Consider the following 21824-nt stretch of genomic DNA (forward strand, 5'->3'; position numbering starts at 1 on the left):
CCACATAACTGGCAGGTTGCATCAACACTTCAATCACTAACGTCAATGTTAAGGGCCTAACACTGCTGGGATGGAATATGCTAAAGACTGTCGAATATTTTCTTAGGTATAGTGGTGAAGCAGTAGTAGGGGTTCATTTAAGAAAAACAAAGTGGGGATGGGGAAGGCAAGTTATTACCTACACTGTCATTTTTGTCCACAAAGTTCTTGCAACTAATGTTAAGTGTCTACCTCACACTACAATCCCGCTTAGTTCCCAAGTGCTACTACAATTTTTAAAAAACAACAACAAAACACTTTAAAATTAAGTAGCCTTTTCTTATGTGGAGCCCAAAGCATTTCATATATATATATATATAACCTCAGTGTTCTGGGAAGACGGAAAAGGAATTGTGTGACATGCCCATTTAAAAGCCAGCTCTTTTTTCTAACCCAAATTAAAAGGCTTGGGCTTAAATAGATTTATGGAGGAACTTCATTGCTGTCTCATAGGCTAAGTTCCAGATAAAAAGACCCAAACGTGAAAATTTTATTTTAAATACTGCCCACAAAAGTCTCCCAAATTAGCTAACGAGTCCATTCCCTTCCCAAATACATCTGACCTAAACAAAAATCCTCAAAAGCACAAAAGCAGTTACAATGCTCCATATCATGTAGCAATTCTCTGGCATTTTCCATATTAAAATAACTAAACAATACTTCAAGAAACTACTGTTTTAAATAGCTGACCTAAAAGCTACTTTTTTTTTTTTTTTTTTGCGGTACGCGGGCCTCTCACTGTTGTGGCCTCTCCCATTGCGGAGCACAGGCTCCGGACGCGCAGGCTCAGTGGCCATGGCTCACGGGCCCAGCCGCTCCGCAACATGTGGGATCTTCCCGGACCGGGGCACGAACCCGCGTTCCCTGCATCGGCAGGCGGACTCTCAACCACTGCGCCACCAGGGAAGCCCTAAAAGCTACTCTTGATAACTAAGGTAAACAGCTGTGTCAGTACTTTCCTTCAAATTCTAACCTTCTTGAAAAAGGCAATTTTTCTCTCTTTAAGGATTAAATAGAAACTAAGATTTAGGGAATTCCCTGGCGGTCCAGTGGTTAGGACTCCACACTCTCTCATTGCCAAGGGCCTGGGTTCAATCCCTGATCAGAGAACTAAAATCCTACAAACCTCACTGCGCGGCCAAAAAAAAAAATCCTTCCAAGATCACTCATAAGCCCATTAATTTGCCAAGACATCAAAAACAAACAAACAAACATGTCAGTCTCACCATTATCACAAATGTTCTTGACAATTAGATAATTCAGACAAAACTTCTAATATCCTCTTCTAAAATATAAATGAGGAACTCAGGGTATTTTGAATACCTAAAATAAAATTAAAACATTAAATTTATCTTCATCTACACAGTCCAAGAAAACAGAGAGGAATTACAACTGTTTAATACAAGATCACAGGGGAAGCCCAAAACACCTCCTCCTAAAGAGGAACTCAAGTCCAATTTCTTTTCATGCCGCTCAAATGTACTCTATCTTATTACCACTACCCTAACAGAGACCCTTACTACGTCTGTGGGGGAAACTATAACTTCTTTCTAGTCTCCCTAATTCCACATAGCACTGCTTTCACATCCATTTGCTCTTCTCCTTAAGAACTACAGAAACAGTTCAATTTATTGCACATTTACTAGGTGCAAGCCCCTGTGTCAAGGGGGAAAAAAAAATATATATATATATATATATACACACACACACACATAAAATAGATAAATAACAAGGACTTACTGTATATCACAGAGAACTATATTCAATATATTGTAATAAGTTATAATGGAAAAGAATCTGAAAAAAATATACATATAAATGAATCACTTTGCTGTACACCTGAAAAATACTGTAAGTCAACTATCCTTCAGTTTAAAAAATATACATAATAAATAATTATGATTTTATCATCATGATAAACCTATGAAATAGACATTTGCCCCATTTTTACAGACAAAGAAACTGAGGTCCAGAGAGGCTGAACAATCTGCTCTAGGTCAACAAGGTGGTAAATGGAAAAGCCAATTTTAGAAGTTGAGTATTCCTGGCTCCAAGTCTAATACTCCTATCCACTAAGCTCTACTGTGGCTCTCTGGTGCCTATGCCATCCAACCAAGCTTCCACTCTATGGCTATTGTATGTTCCACAGTCTGGTACTATCCTATGTTATCAAACTTACTCTCCACCTTTCCTCAGCAGTTTACTCCCATAGCAGACAGACCGATCTGCTTGCTCACTGTCTGTGTATCTTCCATTTCTACTTTCTTGCCATGGCTTGTATTGTTATAACCATTCCATTTAAATCCTACCCATTCTTCAAGGCTCAGCTCAAATTCCACCTCCCTTGTGGAGCCTTCTTTAATGCTCTCAGCAATGATTCCTTTTCTGAATCACTACTACACAATTTAGTACTTAACTGTTCTGTTGTCTAATATGTGATTTGTCTTCCTAATTTAGACTGTAAGTCAAAGCTTATATTACACTTGTTTTTGTATCTTCTCCTTTCCCAATTTTGCACAGTAAGTCATACATAGTAAAGTTCTCTATAAATATTTAGACCAGTAAACACTACAGCAAAAGAATGGTCCAAATCACTAAATGACCCAAGTTCTCATTACAGCCACCAAAGTTGAAATAATTAATAACTTCATTCATTTTCAAGATAGAACAAATAACCAAATTCTAAGTCTGCCGGTACTGACCAAGGACTTATCCACTCTGTGCTTCAAACAGTATCATGGACAAATTGCTAGGAGGGGATTCAAGAGGGCTGGTAATGTTTCTTGATCTGAGAACTAGTTACGTAAGTATGTTCAATTTGTGAAAATTCATTGAGCTGTACACTTAACGTGCACTTTCCTATACATTTTATCTCAAAAAGTTTTAAAACATCAAGTTTCAGATTGTATTATAAGATAAACACATCTATTTTTGAAGCACATATGAATATTATATATATGTCTGTAGGTCCAAGAAAATATCTAGAAGTACATACACCAATCTGTCAACAGTAGTAACCACTGAGAGGAGGAAAAGAGGGGTACGGAGGAATGAAGAGGAAAAAATTTTTATATTTGTTTTACTCAATCTTTTAAAAGATAAAAAACATGCATTAATTTTGTAATTTTAATAGATTAGCTGAGTAGTAGAATTACAAATTATTATTTGTAATTTTTGAACTTTCTGTGTTGAACATGCCTTACATTCACAATCAGCAAAAGATATTAAAACACAAAACAAACATACCATCTCTCAGAAACAGAAGGAAAGATCAATGGGTTGGACTGAAAACTAGTTTAGGTAACATCCATCTAGTCTGATCATTGTTTGCACTTCAATATTTCTTGAGTACTCTATTTTGCAAATTTCCCAAATGACACTTTTAACAAGCAAAAAAACCCCAAAAAGGTGCGTTTGATGCTTAATTTACTCAAATCAAAATAAATATACAGTTTTCAGCAGAACCAGATAACAAAAATAAAACAATAACAATGATCTATTCTGAACCTAAGCTAAACACTATTAAAAAGGCATTTTCCAAATCAAAACTACGAGGTACCACCTCACACCAGTCAGAATGGCCATCATTAAAAAGTCTACAAATAACAAATGCTGGAGAGGGTGTGGAGAAAAGGGAACCTTCCTACACCATTGGTGGGAATGTAAATTGGTGCAGCCACTATAGAAAACAGTACGGAGGTTCCTCAAAAAACTAAAAATACAGTTGCCATATGATCCAGAAATCCCACTCCTGCACACATATCCAGACAAAACTATAATTTGAAAAGATACCTGCACCCCACCCCCCCCATGTTCATAGCAGCACTATTCATAATAGCCAAGGCATGGAAGCAACCTAAATGTCCATCAACAGATAAATGCATACAGAAGATGTGGTATATACAAACAATGGAATGCTACTCAGCCAGAAAAAAATGAAATAATGCCATTTGCAGCAATGAAGATGGACCTAGAGATTATCATACTAAGTGAAATAAATCAGAAGCAGGGGGAGGATGAATTCAGAGACTGGGACTGACATATACTGATACTATGTATAAAATAGATAACTAATGAGAACCTACTTTATAGCACAGGGAACTCTACTCAATGCTCTGTGGTGACCTAAACGGGAAGGAAATCCAAAAAAGAGGGGATATATGTATACATATAGCTGATTCACTTTGCTGTACAGTAGAAACTAACACAACATTGTAAAGCAACTGTACTCCAATAAAAATAAAAAAAACAAAAGCGACAAATACCACATGATGTGACTTATATGTGGAATCTAAAATATGCACAAATGTACTTATTTACAAAACAGAAACAGACTCACAGACATAGAGAACCGACTTTTGGTTACCAAGGGGGAGGGGGGTGGGGGAGGGAGGGATTGGGAGTTTGGTATTAGCAGATGCAAACTATTATATATAGATTGGATAAACCACAGGTCCTACTGGATAGTACAGGGAACTATATCCAATATCCTGTAATAAAGCATAATGGCAAAGAAAAAAAATAAAACTTTAGTGTTAAAAAATAAGTAAATAAATAAATAAAATAAATAAAAAGGCATTTTCCCCATAAAGACCCACTAGTGACATTTTACAAAATTCAAACACCCAAGAGACAGAACACAAACTTTGATAAGGAAATTTATTATTCACTAGACTTAAAGAGAACAACAGGTCTGAAAAAACAAGTGTGAAAACTTGGGGGAAAAAAAGAAAAAAGGCAATGCCTTGACTATTATTTCAACGTAGCAAGGTATTCTTTTAACCTTTTTTTTAACTGGCTGCACTTTCTCTTTCAGACACTAGAGGGAAGTATAAAATCCATTCACTGTATCTTTGGGAATTCAATTCATTCATTCATTCACTCACATCACCACGTATTTACTGCATTCCTACATACCAGGAACTTCATTAGACCCCAGAGACAAAAAGATGAATAAGCTACAAACTCTGTCTTTAAGGTGCTTAGTCTAGTGAAGGGAGACACCAGTTTGGAAAAAAAAGGCAAACTACAACAAAGAATGCACATGAGAACCAAACCCCAACTTTTGCAAGACTGTGGGTTTGGGGCAGGACGGTTTGGCAGAGGGAGAAAAAAACATGTGTCCATATAAAAATTCATACTAGACAAACCAGCTTATCAAAACGGCTTACTCTCCTATTTACAATTTTCCCACCTTAATCTAAATGGAAATAGCTTCACTTAGAAGGTATCTTTAGGGCTTCCCTGGTGGTGCAGTGGTTGAGAATCCGCCTGCCAATGCAGGGGACATGGGTTCGAGCCCTGGTCTGGGAAGATCCCACATGCGGCGGAGCAACTGGGCCCGTGAGCCACAATTACTGAGCCTGCGCGTCTGGAGCCTGTGCTCTGCAACAACAGAGGCCGCGATAGTGAGAGGCCCACGCACCACAATGAAGAGTGGCCCCCGCTTGCTGCAACTAGAGAAAGCCCACACACAGAAACGAAGACCCAACACAGCTATAAATAAATAAATTTTAAAAAATTAAAAAAAAAAGATTCTTTAAAAAAAAAAGAAGCTATCTTTAAACTGTTATCTATAGAAAGTAGAGGAGTGAGGCATTAACGTGTGTGGAAGATTTGCTAAAATATCTAGTTGGCTAGGTTTCAAAATCAATTGTACACAGTTTAAAAAGCATGAAGGTAACAGATACAATTGGAGTTAAGCTTACATGATAATAAAAATTCTCATTTGAAATCAAGATAAATTACATTACACCCCCCTGCAAAGAGCACGTCAAGGATAAATAAATAAGTAGAAGTTTCCTAAATGTGCTCTCTCTTATGCAAATTAAGTTGCCCTAATCCTCAAAATGACTGCTGCATCTTTTGCTATGGTTTGGGATGTTTGGATTGTGTGTGTTGGGGGTGGAGAGTTGGAGAGAAGGAACAAGTTGTTAATTTCTCATACTGATGGAGTAGCACATGGTAGAAAAAGTAAAAGCCAACATCCTGAAAAAGTTTCACACACATACACAAAATGAGACAGCAAACTTGTGAATCAAGCATGATTTGGCATCTTTAAATGAAGAGCCAATTCCCTTCTAGTGCCAAAGCCAATGGCTTCTCCTGTAGATAAAATGGCACAGTTCCTGAAAAAGCCCTGGACGCTGTTTCCCCACAATCCTATAATCTGTCAGAAGATAGAAAACAAAAAGAAGGCTCTGCCAGCCAGAAAAAGCAAATTATAACCAACACAGAGCCAACACTTTACTTCAGACAGAAGGAGCTTTTCTATGCATTTTTGGAAGGAAAGAGACAAAAGAAGCTTACCATTGCTCAAATAACCAAGGCAAACATTTTAACCAAATATCATCTTGGATAAGCATTTGATGCAATAGCCTGCTTTCTCATTTATACATAGCCTTAAAGAATATTTGCAACAAATTGGCCACAAAATACGAATAATTTTTACAAGTCAATAAGAAAAAGAAACAACCGAAGGGGATATTTTCAAAGGGCATGAACTAGTTAGTAGTCACAGAAGAAATACATAAGATCAAGTATTACATATATTTCATATTGTTAGGAAGTAGTGGAAAGTGCCTTCTCCATACAGTCCCAAACGTATTTTGGCTTGATAGTACTGCCAACTGCAAGCCTCCAGAATAAAAAGAAGAACAATAACAAAAGATAAGGGTGCCTCAAATCATCATGTTGTACACTTTAATATCTTACAATTTTATTAATCAATTATACCTTAATAAAGCTGGAAAAAATATACATTCCTAAAAATATATGATAGAAGCTTTGTGAAATATCTACTCTGGAAAAGAAACAAGAAACAATTAAGTAGAATGGATACAGGTCAACTGCAAATCAAACCCAAAGGAACTAAAATAAGAATTTAAGATGAACCTTTACCTATGAACTTGAAGCCAATCCCTGAGTCTACAATGAGCAAGGCAGATGATGGCAGCAGATAACAGAAAGCCTAAATACAACCACAAATGTAAAGCATCTCCAAGAAAGAAAGCTTACTCCACCGTCTTTGCTGTAGAAGCAGACCATTCAGGGACCCCCTTTCCAGTCACCAAATGCAAAAATAAAGCGAATAATGCCTGGGTGAGGCAAAAACAAGTACAGTCTTCCCATCAAAGAGGAAAAGAAACCTAAACCTTTCACTTGTCCTTGATACAAAGAGGTAATGGATTGTGGAACTGAAATTCCAGAAAAAAGATTCAATTCCAACCTATGTAAAGCTAAGAACTTCATGTCACTCTGTTCTAAAATTAGCAATACACAGGTCTCCACAGAAAAAAATAATACACAAGATCCCAACTGAGCTGTCAGCAGGGTAAAGTTCTGAGCATGTCAGCAGACTATTGCTTAACCATTTCCCTTATCGGTTTTAAACATCAAAAGAACCACATCCCAGTTTTCCTCTATTGTTAATGTCACTTTAGAGGCTGAGAAAAATTTAGTTCATCAGATTCAAATTTCAGGCATTTTCTAAGTACATTATAGGTAATGATGCCACCAATTCTATATTTAGAACCAGGTGTGGAACAAGGAGTGCTAGTTTTGCCTGAAATGGCACTGTCTCTCTCTTTAAAGCCTAACTGCAACCATCACCTAAGCCTACATTAAAATGTCTATATGGTGTTGCCTAAAATAAATTAAAATGCTTTTTCAATGCTTTTTTTTGAGTGGTTCTATTGATTGGCTGTGACACTTTAAATATAGATAATAAACCACCACCACCAGTCCTTTAAACAGTCAGAGTTTTAACTGCCATAGGGTGCCACTCACACCCTCACTTGAACCAAAAAGCCAAGATGGTAAAACCCTTGTGATAAGAAACCTCTAAAGTGATATTATAATAAACCTTTAGGAAATATTCTCTTTAATAAAAAGTTGTCTCATTATGGTTCCATAATTGTTACACTCCAGAAATTAGGATAGCAATCTTTTCCCAAATCCTGAGCTATTTTTTCCTGCAAATAGTATTTACAAAAATATATCACCAGGACTTCCCTAGTGGTGCAGTGGTTAAGAATCAGCCTGCCAATGTAGAGGACACAGGTTCGAGCCCTGGTCCAGGAAGATCCCACATGCCGCGGAGCAACTAAGCCCGTGCGCCATAACTACTGAGCCTGCACTCTAGAGCCCGCGAGCCACGACTACTGAAGCCAGCTCTCCACAACTACTGAAGCCCGCGCACCTAGAGCCGGTGCTCCGCAACAAGAGAAGCCCCCGCAATGAGAAGCCCGTGCACCGCAACAAAGAGTAGCCCCCACTCGCCACAACTTGAGAAAGCCCGCGCGCAGCAATGAAGACCCAATGCAGCCAAAAATAAAATAAATTTATTTAAAAAGAAAAAATATATATATATATATATCACCTTTCTCAAAAGAAACTTAAGGGCTCTAAGAGACAGCATATTGCTAATTTTCACAACATCCCAATAAAGAACTATTATTTAGGGCTTCCCTAGTGGCGCAGTGGTTGAGAGTCTGCCTGCCGATGCAGGGGACACGGGTTCGTGCCCCGGTCCAGGAAGATCCCACATGCCGCGGAGCGGCTAGGCCCGTGAGCCATGGCGGCTGGGCCTGCGTGTCCGGAGCCTGTGCTCCGCAACGGGAGAGGCCACAACAGTGAGAGGCCTGTGTACCGCAAAAAAAAAACCAACAAAAAACAAAAATTATTATTTAGCATTTATATCACATTTTAACTTGCAAACGTGTTTTACAATTTTCATTAGTAGTCATGCCTCACAACCACCCACTGAGCTAAACTGGTCCTGTTATCCTCATTTGACAGCTGAGAAAACTGATGTATCATAAAGCCAAGGTGAAGCTGGTCTGCTTTTCCAAGACTAGGGACCTGATCCTTAAATACAGTCTTCATTCACTCACCAGTGTATATGTATTGTTCATAACCCTAGTTAAACTAGGGGGTTTTTTGGGGTTTTTTTAAAATAAATTTATTTTATTTATTTTTGGCTGCATTGGGTCTTTGTTGCTGCGTGTGGGCCTTCTCTAGTTGTGGCAAGCAGGGGCTACTCTTCATTGCAGTGCGTGGGCCTCTCATTGCGGTGGCCTCTCTTGTTGCGGAGCACGGGCTCTAGGTGTGCAGGCTTCAGTAGTTGTGGCATACGGGCTCAGGAGTTGTAGCTCGCGGGGTCCAGAGAGCATGCTCAGTAGTTGTGGTGCACGGGCCTAGTTGCTCCGCGGCATGTGGGATCCTCCCGGACCAGGGCTCGAACCTGTGTCCCCTGCATTGGCAGGCGGATTCTTAACCACTGCGCCACCAGGGAAGCCCCTAAGCTAGGTTTTGAGAGGACAGGAATCTACCTAAAATGATGGTACAAAAACATTAAGGTTATAATGCTTTGACAAAAATATATAACCACATTGGAATACAAATAAGAATTTAGTAACTACATAGGAAGTTTTTAGAAATAGGCTTCCAAAACCTCGCCGTCATCATACAAAAATGAAATGCTTTTCATCTCATTTGCTCCCTCCAACCACTACAATCAGACATCTATCTCCACCAGTCCAATGAGTAGTTCTACTCAAGATCACCAATAATCTCTAGGTTGCCAAACCCCACAGGTACTTCTCTGCTCTTATCTGAGACAGCAATGCAATACAGTGGTCCACTCCCTTCTTTACATGTTCTTTACATGTTCTTTACTTGCCTTCCATAACATCATTTTTCCTGGTTTTCCTCCTACCTCACTGGCTACTCCTTCTGTGTCAGACCTAACTCTTCACAGACCATTCTAGGTGACCTCCTGACTGAATTCCATGATTTCAACTTCTATCTACACGTTGATGATCTCCAAGTCTACAATTCCAGCCCAGACTTCTCCCTGGAATGCCAGGCTTTTCTACCCAACTATCTTACAGCTCCAGTTGGCTGTCGAACATGCAGCTTGAACTCGACATGACCAAAACAGAATCCTTGATAAATATGTTCTGCCAGTCTTACCCATCTCAATAAATATAATCACCATTTATACACAGTAACCAGAGTATCTTTCTAAAAGTACAAATCAACTCACATCATATCCCTGCTTAAAAGCCTCCAAAGGAAGCACACTACCCTAGCTTTCAAATCTCAACGTCATATGGCCTCTGTCCTCTTCTTGCATCACTCTCCCTCTCACCCACCATATTCAAGCCACATTGGTCTTATTCCTGCTCCTCCAACATACGGAGTTCATTCCTCCTTAGTTTTGCACTGGAATGTTTGATCTGCTAATCCTTGTATCCTCCTGGATCTTAAATGCCATACCCTCAGAGAGATATTCCCTATTCTCCCAATCTAAAGTAGCTATCCATTCATCCTCTAATACATCATGCTGTTTTAATGCTCTGCAACTGATTTTTTAAAAGTTGTTTGTTGTCTGTTTACCCTCACTAGAACATCAGCTCCATAAGAACAGGGACTCTGTTTACCAGAGAATTGTTAGTTCCCAACACATACTAGAAACTCAATAAATTTGGCAGACTTAGTTGTTAGGTGCTGCTGAACTTAAAAGGGTAAAAAAGACATAACCCCTACCCACAAAGAGCTCACAATCCAGCTGATGAAACAAAACATTAGAATAATAAGTGTAATGCTAACAGGATACTAAAATATCAGAGCAGCCCAGAAGCAGAAGTGATTAATTCTGACTTGGAAACTAGGAAGACTTCACAGAAGAAATGAGCTGTGAGCTAAATCCTAAAGATTAATCAGGAGATTCACTAGATTATTGGTTATGTCTGTCTGCCTGTTTCGAAGTGTCCTTGGAGGGAAAGAAAACAGCCTGAGCAAAAACATAATGAGGAAAGGAGGAGGGAAGATGGAATCAAGCATGTGCTATGTATCAGGCACTGTGGGTAATGAAGGGTTTGAAAGGGAAAGCACGTAAGTAGTCTTAGAACTTAGGAAGATCACTCTTGTGGCAGTGTGGTGGATCAAGTGAAGGATGATAAGACCTGAGGCATACAGACCAGTTAGGAGGTTACTGCAACGGTCCAAGTGAGAAATGAAAACGGTCTAATCCAAGACTTCAGCAATATGGCTGGAAAGGAAACGGCAGGTTTAGGAGACCTTGAAGGTTAAAATCAGACCTAGGTATCAACCAGATATGAGTGATGAAGGAGAAGGAAGAAACAAGGTCAAGTCCAAAGTTTTTGATTTAGGCAACTGTGTGGCTGTTAATACCGTTCAACTAGGCAGGAAATCTAGAATGTTTAGATTTTGTGGGGAAGACAATGAATTCTGTGATGCCTATGCAATGTCTAGGTGGGTTTTGGAAATATAGGCCTGAAAAAAAAAAAATATATAGGCCTGGATTCTAGGAGGGAAGGAGGGATGGCGCAGGGGAGAGGGAAAGAGAGAGAAAGAGAGAGATCTGAGTTAAACCTAGACATCTGGAGAAGTTGTCTGTGTGTGCAGTGAATTACATCACCTGTGAAAAGAAAAAATAAAGACAGAAAGACTAAAGATTCAGCTGAAAGAGAAACAGTGATACAAGGTCACAGAGGATTAACAGTATAGTGAAGAAAGGAAAGGCCAACATGAATATAGTAAACTCTATAGGTGTGGAAGAAAGAAGTAAAGATAATTTCCACTTGATAGCCTTTGAGAGAAAGGTGGGGGAGAGAGTAACATCAAAGGACTAGAGATTAATGATTTACCAAGAACAGGCAAATATTTAGGTGAGATATAGAAGCCTAATTGGATACCCAACAATCCCTTACTTAAGAGGAAAGATCTTATTTTATCTAAATAAAAGTCCTTACTTAGAAATTTGAGATCTGATGGAAAACCAGAGTATTTGTGGAAAAGAAGGGCAGAGTAGAGACATGATCCAGAAACACTAGCAAATAGTTCAAATTATCTCTCACCAAAAAACCAGTAGCAAAGGGAAGAGGATGGATGCCCAGCAGAGGGGTGCACCAGGTCTTCATTTTGGCTGCGCCAGGTCTTTGTTGTGGCACGCGGGATCTTCGTTGCGGCATGCAGGATATAGTTCCCTGACCAACTATCGAACCCAGGCCCCCTGCACTGGGAGCACCGGGTCTTACCCACTGGACCACGAGGGAAGTCCCCTCATTATGTATCTTTTAAATTATTTAAAATATATTCAAAAAAGAAATTAAGTTAAAAAATCCAAATATTTAAGAAGTTATATTTCTGGAATTCTTTATTGTCTTTAAAGACTTATTTAAAATCTTTTTTAAAGTCTTCTACCCTCAGACTTTCTTTCTGAAAAATTTTACACAGGGACTTCCCTGGTGGCACAGTGGTTAAGAATCCGCCTGCCAATGCAGGGGACACGGGTTGGAGCTCTGGTCCGGGAAGATCCCACATGCCATGGAGCAACTAAGCCCGTGCACCACAACTACTGAGCCTACATTCTATAGCCTGCAAGCCACAACTACTGAGCCCACGTGCCACAACTACTGAAGCCCGTGTGCCTAGAGCCCGCACTGGGCAACTAGAGAAGCCACCACAATGAGAAGCCCACACACCGCAACGAAGAGTAGACCCTGAGGGCTTCCCTGGTGGTGCAGTGGTTGGGAGTCCGCCTGCCGATGCAGGGGACGAGGGTTCGTGCCCCGGTCCGGGAGGATCCCATGTGCCGCAGAGCGGCTGGGCCCGTGAGCCATGGCCGCTGAGCCTGCGCATCCGGAGCCTGTGTTCCGCAACGGGAGAGGCCGCAGCGGTGACAGGCCCGTGTACCGCAAAAAAAAAAAAAAAAAAAAAAAAGAGTAGACCCTGAGAAAGCCCGTGCACAGCAATTAAGACCCAATGCAGACATAAATAAATAAATAAAAATTTTACACAGTAAAATTCATTTTATAGTGTTCAGTTCTAACAGTTCTCATAAATTCATATAACTATAACCACAAATAAGGTAAAGAACAGTTCTATCACCTCCCCAAAATATCCTCATGCTACCCCCTTGTAGTCAAACACTTCACCTACCCTTAACCCAAGGCAATCATTGATCTGTTCTCCATCGTCCCTATAGTTTTGAGTTTTCCAGAATGTCATATAAATTCAATCATGTAGTATTTTTTTTAATTGAAGTATAGTTGGCTTACAAAGTTATGTTAGTTTCAGGTGTACAACAAAGTGATTCAGTTATATATATATAGATCACATATATATATACACAGACACACACACATATATACATTCTCTTTCAGATTCTTTTCCATTATAGTTTATTATAAGATATTGAATATAGTTCCCTGTACTATACAGTAGGTCCTGGTTGTAGAGTAGCCTTTTGAGTATGGCTTCTTTCACTTACCATGATGCATATGAGATTCATTCATGTTACTGCATATATGAATAGTTTCTTTTTGTTGCTGAGTAGTATTCCATTGTATGGATATATCACAGTTGGTTTTTCCACTCCAAAGTTGAGGGATATTCAGGTTGTTTCCAGTTTTGGGTGAGTACCAATAAAGCTGCTATAAATATTCACATACAGGTTTTTGTGTCAGAGGTTGTCATTTAATTTGGGTAAACACCTGAGTCATATGGTTAAGTGTATGTTTTACTTTATAAGAAACCCCCACAGTGTTTTCCAAAGTTCCAATTGTTCCACATCCTCATCAGTCCATAATCTAGACAGTTTTCTTTTGTTGTTTTTTAGTCATTCTAATGGCACATCTCATTATGATTTTCATTTGCATTTTTCTAATGACTAAGATGTTGAGGACATTTTCATGAGCTTATTTGCCATCCATATATCTTCTCTGCTGAAGTCATTCAAATCTCTCACCCATTTTTTTAATGGTGTCATTTGCTTTTCTTCTTGATGAGTTTTGAGCTCTTTATACATTCTATATACAGCTCCTATCTTGATATATGACTTGCAAATACTTTCTCCCAGTCTGTATCTTGGCTTTTGCAGAGTAAAAGTTTTAAATTTTGATGAAGCCCAATTTATCAATTTTTTCTTTTATGGATCTTGCTTTTGGTACCGTATCTAAGAACTCTTTGCCTAACTCAAGGTAACAAGGATTTTCTCCTGTTTCATTCTAAATATTTTATAGCTTTCCATTTTACATTAAGGTCTGTGATTGATCTTGAGTTAATTTTTACATAAGGTGTGAAGTGTAGGTTGAGGTTCTTTTTTTCTTTTTTTGCGTATAGATATCTAGTTGTTCCAATGACTAGCGGTTGAGAAAACTATCCTTTCTCTGTTGACTTGCCTTTGCACCTCCGTCAAAAATCAAACAGCCCTATTTAATAGTGTGGGTCTATTTCTCTATTCTCTATTCTGTTCATTGATCTATATATCTATCCTTTTGCCAATACCACACTGTCTTGGTTACCGTAGATCTTCAGTAAGTCTTGAAATCAGGTAGTACGAGTCTTCCAACTTTGTTAACCTTTTTCAAAATTGTTTTGGCTATTTTGGTCCCATATAAATTTTAGAATCAACTTGTCAAGGATTTTTTAAGCTTCCCCAAAAGTGTCTACTTATAGATGGAAGTTGGCTGCCTAGGTTAACCTTAAGAAAGACGATGGGGGTACGGGCTTCCCTGGTGGCCCAGTGGTTGGGAATCCACCTGCCAATGCAGGGTACATGGGTTCGAGCCCTGGTCCGGTAGGATCCCACATGCTGCAGAGCAACTAAGCCCGTGCGCCACAACTACTGAGCCTGCAAGCCACAACTACGGAGCCCATAAGCCACAACTACTGAAGCCCACGCACCTAGAGCCTGTGCTCCGCAACAAGAGAAGCCACCGTAATGAGAAGCCCTCACATCGCAACGAAGAGTAGCCCCCACTCACCACAACTAGAGAAAGCCCACGTGCAACAACGAAGACTCAACACAGCCATAAATAAATAAATAAACAAGCAAACAAACGATGGGGGCATTGTAAGGGCTGGAAATTCTAGGCTTATTTTTCAAGGTTCTGATTTTTCACTTGCACAGCTGTTTTGAGATTTCCTTGCAGTTGTGCAAAAGGGAAGAAAAATGCTTTGTATAAAGATATGTATTAATATTATTTGGTACAATAAAGTTGAAAACACAATTTTCCTTAAAAACATGCTGTTTATTTCAAATAGTGAAAATAAAAATGTTAAACTTATTATACTTTACAAACAACAGTCCCTCTGCTGCCAGTAATCCTAACTCCAAGTCATCCTTCAGGTGTTACATTGAACATTCTTTCATCCATCCACATGCCTTTCTTGATCCCCCAAATATGGGTTAAGGGTTAACATGTTTCCATTGCACCCTGAGGTCCTCTAACATCCCTGTTAACACGTTATATTCTATAACTGATAGCTAACTTTGTTTCTCCCATCAGGACATAAACTGGGTGGGCAGAACTAGCTACACTAGCTAATTCATTCTTAGCTCCTAGCACAGAGTAGGCAATGCATAAATCTTTGTTGTGAATGACCAATTGCTTTGAATGACAGGAAGAAACTGAAAAGAGAATGTCCTATCTTGTAGACATACTGTAAAAGGAATCCTCCAAAAGAGTAAAAGGGGATAACGGCTGTTAAAAAGGAGGTATCTTGGGGCTTCCCTGGTGGCGCAGTGGTTAAGAATCTGCCTGCCAACGCAGGGGACACGGGTTCGAGCGCTGGTCCGGGAAGATCTCACATGCCGCGGAGCAACTAAGCCAGCGTGCCACAACTACTGAAGCTCATGCACCTAGAGCCTGTGCTCCGCAACAAGAGAAGCCACTGCAATGAGAAGCCCACGCACCGCAACGAAGAGTAGCCCTGCTCCCCCCAACTAGAGAAAGCCCACGTGCAGCAACGAAGACCCAACGCAGCCAAAAATAAATAAATAAATTTAAAAAGAAAAAGGAGAGATCTTCAATGAATACATGAAGAAATGGAGGGCAAACCTATAGGTTAAACGATAAATAGTAGACATATGAAATCATTCTGTATGGACCTATTTGGATACTGTTCCAAACAAACAGTTGAAAAATTATTGAGATAATTGGGGAAATGTGAAAACTAACTGGATAACTGATGCTATTAAGAAATAAAATGCCTGTTAATTTTTTGTGGGATTTCTTTTAGTCCTTATCTTTTAGAGATATATACTGAAATATTTATTCATGAAATTATGATATCCTGGATTTTTAAAAAATAATGTAGGTGGGTTAGTGGGTAGGGGGTACATAGATGAAACAAGACAGGCAGGAGTTGACAATTATTATAACAGAGTGATAGGGGTTCATTATACTGTTCTGTCTACTCTTGCATATATTTGAAATTTTCCATAATAAAGGGGTAAAATGATAACATATCTACAGATTAATTTTCTTTTTAACATTAAATCCCCAAGGAAAGGGAGAAAAAGAGAAGTATGGGAAGCTAAGCCTTGAACCAAGTCAAGACCCTAGAGATGTCTGTGATTCCCAGCATTTGAAACTCCAGTCAAAGCCAGACATCCTGTTCAATGTCAATATTAAAAATGCTTAGCTAAAATATACCAACAACTTTAAACACTCTGCAAATTCCTTCCTTTCATAAAACATGCCTTTGCTTATATTTCAAAATCATGAACTAAAAAAAAAGCACCTAAATTATACCAAATTGTCCTTCCAAAAAGCAACAACAGCATGTATATCTTTCACTTACCATCGGGCATATTTATTTCAGTGTTTTCAGTTATTATATAAACGGTGGAAAGCTGTGTGGTAGGAGAAGACTGCACAGAGATAGCTGACCTGAGTTCCCAATCCCAACTCTGAACTAACCTGGTATCACTAATTAAAAATTATCCTGTGGTCTTCAAATCAAATCTTCTGAGGTTTTGGTTCATAAAAATCACCTAGCTTGGGACTTCCTTGGTGGCACAGTGGTTAAGAATCCACCAGGGTTCGAGCCCTGGTCCGGGAAGATCCCACATGCTGTGGAGCAACTAAGCCCGTGTGCCACAACTACTGAGCCTGCGAGCCACAACTACTGAAGCCCGCACGCCTAGAGCCTGTGCTCCACAACAAGAGAAGCCACTGCAGTGAGAAGCCCACGCACCGCAACGAGGAGTAGCCCCCGCTGGTCAAAACTAGAGAAAGCCCGCGCACAGCAACGAAAACCCAAAGCAGCCAAAAAAAAAATCACCCAGCTTTTTTTTTTTTTTGCGGTACGCGGGCCTCTCACTGTTGTGGGCTCGCTCGTTGTGGAGCACAGGCTCCGGACGCGCAGGCTCAGCGGCCATGGCTCACGGGCCCAGCCACTCCGCGGCATGTGGGATCTTCCCGGACCGGGGCACGAAACCGCGTCCCCTGCATCGGCAGGCGGACTCTCAACCACTGCGCCACCAGGGAAGCTCTCACCTAGCTTTTAATCTGAGGTACTCAGTGGAACAGATTCCTTCCCCCCCCCCCATTATCTATAATGGAACTGATGTTAGAAAAGGCAGTTTTCAGGATTTCCCTGGTGGTCCAGTGGTTAAGAATCCGCCTTCCAATGCAGGGGACGCGGGTTGGATCCCTGGTCGGGGAACCAAGATCCCACATGCTGCGGGGCAACTGAACCTGCGCGACACAACTAGAGAGCCCGTGTGCCGCAACTACAGAACCCACGCGCCACAACTAGAGAGGAGCCCGTGTGCCACAACAAAGACCCAACACAGCCAAAAATAAAAGAAGGAAGGAAGGAAGGAGAGAAAGAAAGAAAAAAGAAATAAAGAAAAGGCAGTTTTCTAAGTCTGGTAAACCACTGAGAATAGGAAAAGAAAATGTACAGCTGATGTGCACACTAATTTCCTTTCATTGAAAAATTTACAAACTTACATATGCTTTTAAGCAGGAACGGTATCCTTATTTAATTAAGAGTAATACCATTCTTTCCACTAAGATGAGAAGTTTTGTGTTTTATTCTTGCTTGCAACCTAAAAGCTGCTAATTTAAGCCAAGTATGTAACACATTAAAAAATGTAAAAATAAGTATGAACTACTATTGAGAAAGTACTGAGTGCCACATTTCCATTAAGCCAATCCCTCCAGATGATGTGAATGAACAACATATTAAGCAACTGGAACTTAGACTCACAGGGTCATCATGCTGGCTTTAACTATTACTTACACCCTAATGATTTCTAGATCTGCATCTCCATTCTAAACCTCTCTACCGAACTCTAGACCCAAATATCCAGAAGCCTATTGGACATTTGCTCCTGGATTTCCCAGACACCTCAAATCTAACATACCAAAATCAAACTCATTTTCCCTCAAATGTAACACCCTCTTATTCCTGTATTCCCTACCTTGTTTAATGACATCACCATCCACTTAGATGCCCAAGCAATTTCAAATCCATCTTCGACAACTACTTCTCCCTTACACACTCCCCAACATAAAGTCAATAAGATCCTTCTAGTCAGTCTCTTAAAAAGCTCTTTAATCTGTCTACAATTCCATCACTACCACTGTAATTGAGATCTTCAATATCTCTCAAGCAACCATCACACCAGTCTCATAACTGTCTCCCTGCAGCCAATTTCTCCTTTTAAAATCTAATTTCCACACTGTCAACAGTGTTAGATTGCTTTTCTTTTTTTAAAATTTATTGTATTGAAGTATAGTAGATTTACAATGTTGTGTTAATTTCTGTTATACAGCAAAGTGATTCAGTTGTACATATACATTCTTTTTCATATTCTTTACCATTATGGTTTATCACAGGATATAGGACCTTGCTGTTGATCCATCAGTGTTACTTTTCTTAAAGAGTGATCTGAACTCTTCCATAGCACCTACAAAATAAAATTCAGACCCCTCACCAAGGCCATCCACAATTGGGCTCCAACCCATCTTTCACCTCACGTCCTTCCACTTTTACCCCATACCCCATGATCTACGCACATTAAACCACTAGCCTAAGGGTCCATACTCTTATACCCTTGTGCAAGTTGTTCTTTGAACTTGAAACACTATCTTCTCCAATCCTTTTCTGTTGAAGCAGCCAAATTGTATTCATTCCTCAAGACTCAATTGATTCTTCCTCCAGGAAGCCTTCTCCAACCTTCCTTTCCCACCCCCAGGCAGAACCAGTGCTCCCATAGCTCTTAGTGCAGATCTCTATGACAGCACATACTGTATTCGTTCATAATTACATATTTGTCAGCCTCCAATTAAAATGTGAGCACCCTAGGGGACTTCCCTGGTGGCACAGTGGTTAAGAATCTGCCTGCCAATGCAGGGGATCCAGGTTCGAGCCCTGATCTGGGAAGATCCCACATGCTGTGGAGTAACTAAGCCCGTGAGCCACAACTACTGAGCCTGCTCTCTAGAGCCTGGGAGCCACAACTACTGAAGCCCGCGCGCCTAGAGCCCGTGCTCCGCAACAAGAGAAGCCACCACAATGAGAAGCCCGCGCACCTCAATGAAGAGTAGCTCCCGCTCACCGCAACTAGAGGAAGCCCGCACAGCAACGAAGACCCAACGCAGCCATAAATAAATAAATTAATTAATTAATTAAAAAAAAAAAATGTGAGCACCCTAAAGGACTTCCCTGGTGGTCCAGTGGTTAGTTAAGACTCCACGCTTCCAACGCAGGGGGCACGGGGTCAATCCCTGGTGGGAGAACCAAGATCCCACATGCCAAGCAGCGTGGCCAAAAAATTAAAAAAAAAAAAAATGTGAGCACCTTAAAAACAAGGATCATGTCATTCACATTTTAATTCTCAGTGCCTAGCACAACGCCTAACACACAGTAGGCACTTCAATGTTTGCTGAATTTGACTGCTGAGGATCAACCCCAAAATTTTTCAATGAGACCAGAGTCCAAAAAGCTTAAGAGAGTCCAGTTTGGGGGATTTCCCTGGTGGCACAGAGGTTAAGACTCCGTGCTCCCAATGCAGGGGGCCCGGGTTCGATCCCTGGTCAGGGAACTAGATCCCACATGCATGCCACAACTAAGGAGTCCACGTGCCATAACTAAGGAGCTGGTGAGCTGTAACTAAGGAGCCTGCCTGTTGCAACTAAGACCCGGCACAACCAAATAAATAAATAAATACTTTTTTTAAAAAAAAAGAGGGCTTCGCTGGTGGTGCAGTGGTTGAGAGTCCGCCTGCCGATGCAGGGGACACGGGTTTGTGCCCCGGTCCGGGAAGATCCCACATGCCACAGAGCGGCTGGGCCCGTGAGCCATGGCTGTTGAGCCTGCGCGTCCGGAGCCTGTGCTCCGCAACAGGAGAGGCCACAACAGTGAGAGGCCCGCGTACCGCCAAAAAAAAAAAAAAAGAGAGAGAGAGAGAGAGTCAAGTTTTGGCTTACCGGTGAAAAGAAAAGACACTACAGAAATTCATGCTTACGCTATTTTTTGTTTTTCATAGTTTTCCCTACTAGCTTCAGGGTTAGTTACCAGAAAATTAATAACTGAGTTTTTTTTTTTTCTTTTCTTCTGAGTCTTTTTTTTTTTTTTTCGCGGTATGCGGGCCTCTCCCGTTGCAGAGCACAGGCTCCGGACACACAGGCTCAACGGCCATGGCTCACGGGCCCAGCTGCTCCGCGGCATGTGGGATCTTCCCAGACCGGGGCACGAACCCGTGTCCCCTGCATCGGCAGGCGGACTCTCAACCACTGTGCCACCAGGGAAGCCCTTCTGAGTCTTTTAAGTCACTCCTTAAATGACCTATGTTTTCCCATGAAACTGTACAATCCAGCACTGTACCAAACCACCATTTTATAACTGAGCTATCAAATCTGATAACTTATTACCCTCCTTGTATTAAATGCATCTTTAATAAAGAAAATTTAGCATTTTTCCTCTCAAGTTGTATTCCTTTTCACTCTGAGTTACAAAGCTCTAAAAGGGACACAATCAAGACCCTGATAGGCAGTGAAAAGACAGAAATAGATATTAAACACTTCTCTGCTGAGAAAGCATTCACCTCACACCAAGAGTACAGGGACTTCACACTTATCCCCTCTCTGGTCAGCTGTAAAGCTTCAGCCCTTCCCTTGGCCACTTCACTTCTCACACATACTCTCACTTCCCAATTTATTGTATTAGAATCATCTTTTTAGAGTTGTGATATTTTAGGAGTTTAAATCCAAGAATCAGGCTCATGTCTCTTCTGAAAATGTTCCAAGCTTCCTGTCCTGCTCTGCTGCATTATACAATGTTACTCTGCCAAAGCCTTAGCTCATTTCCTCCTCCTGCTTGTCCTGATATGGTGGTACACATCAATAATGCCCTCTCCCTTCCCATTTTCAGACTTTACTGTCTGTCTGGAATGCCCTATCTTTCACGTCCATCTGTGAGGGCCTATCATGCAGGTTCAATGCAGCAGAGGCCTTTACTGACGATATCTGAACCCAGCCCTTCCATCAACTCTCGTAACAAGTTGTACCTTTCTCTAGTAGAGCACCACTTACTACACTCCATCAATTCTTTTTTTTTTTTTCTTTTGGCCATGTGGCATGCAGGATCTTAGTTCCCCAACCAGGGATCATACCATCATCCCCTGCAGTGGAAACATGGAGTCTTCACCACTGGACCCCAGGGAAATCTCTCCATCAATTCTAAGACACCCTTTTTTCCGTCATATTTCTCTGAAAACAGGATACACCTTACAACTGATGGCATGCCAGTCTCATTAGCAGCATTTCTTCTTTCTTAGTGGTATGCAAAATAACTGTGAGCCTTACGATCATTAGCAGCACAGATTTGATGAAATAAGATATTGCAAAAAAAAATTTTTTTAATTTAAAAAAAATTTAAAAAAAATAGATACTGCATTCTATATAATTACTTTGTATACTTCTGTTTCCTTCACTAGACTGTGAACTCCCAGAGGG

The 21824-nt window shown here is 40.5% G+C and overlaps 1 protein-coding gene across 3 annotated transcripts in view; it reads right to left on the bottom strand.

The window, feature by feature from the left end:
• FAM222B (family with sequence similarity 222 member B) overlaps positions 1 to 21824 on the bottom strand; it is a 141556-nt gene that overhangs the window by 40532 nt on the left and 79200 nt on the right. The window lies entirely within an intron of this gene.

Source organism: Orcinus orca, chromosome 19, assembly GCF_937001465.1.
Source record: "Orcinus orca chromosome 19, mOrcOrc1.1, whole genome shotgun sequence".
Taxonomy (NCBI): Eukaryota; Metazoa; Chordata; class Mammalia; order Artiodactyla; family Delphinidae; genus Orcinus; species Orcinus orca.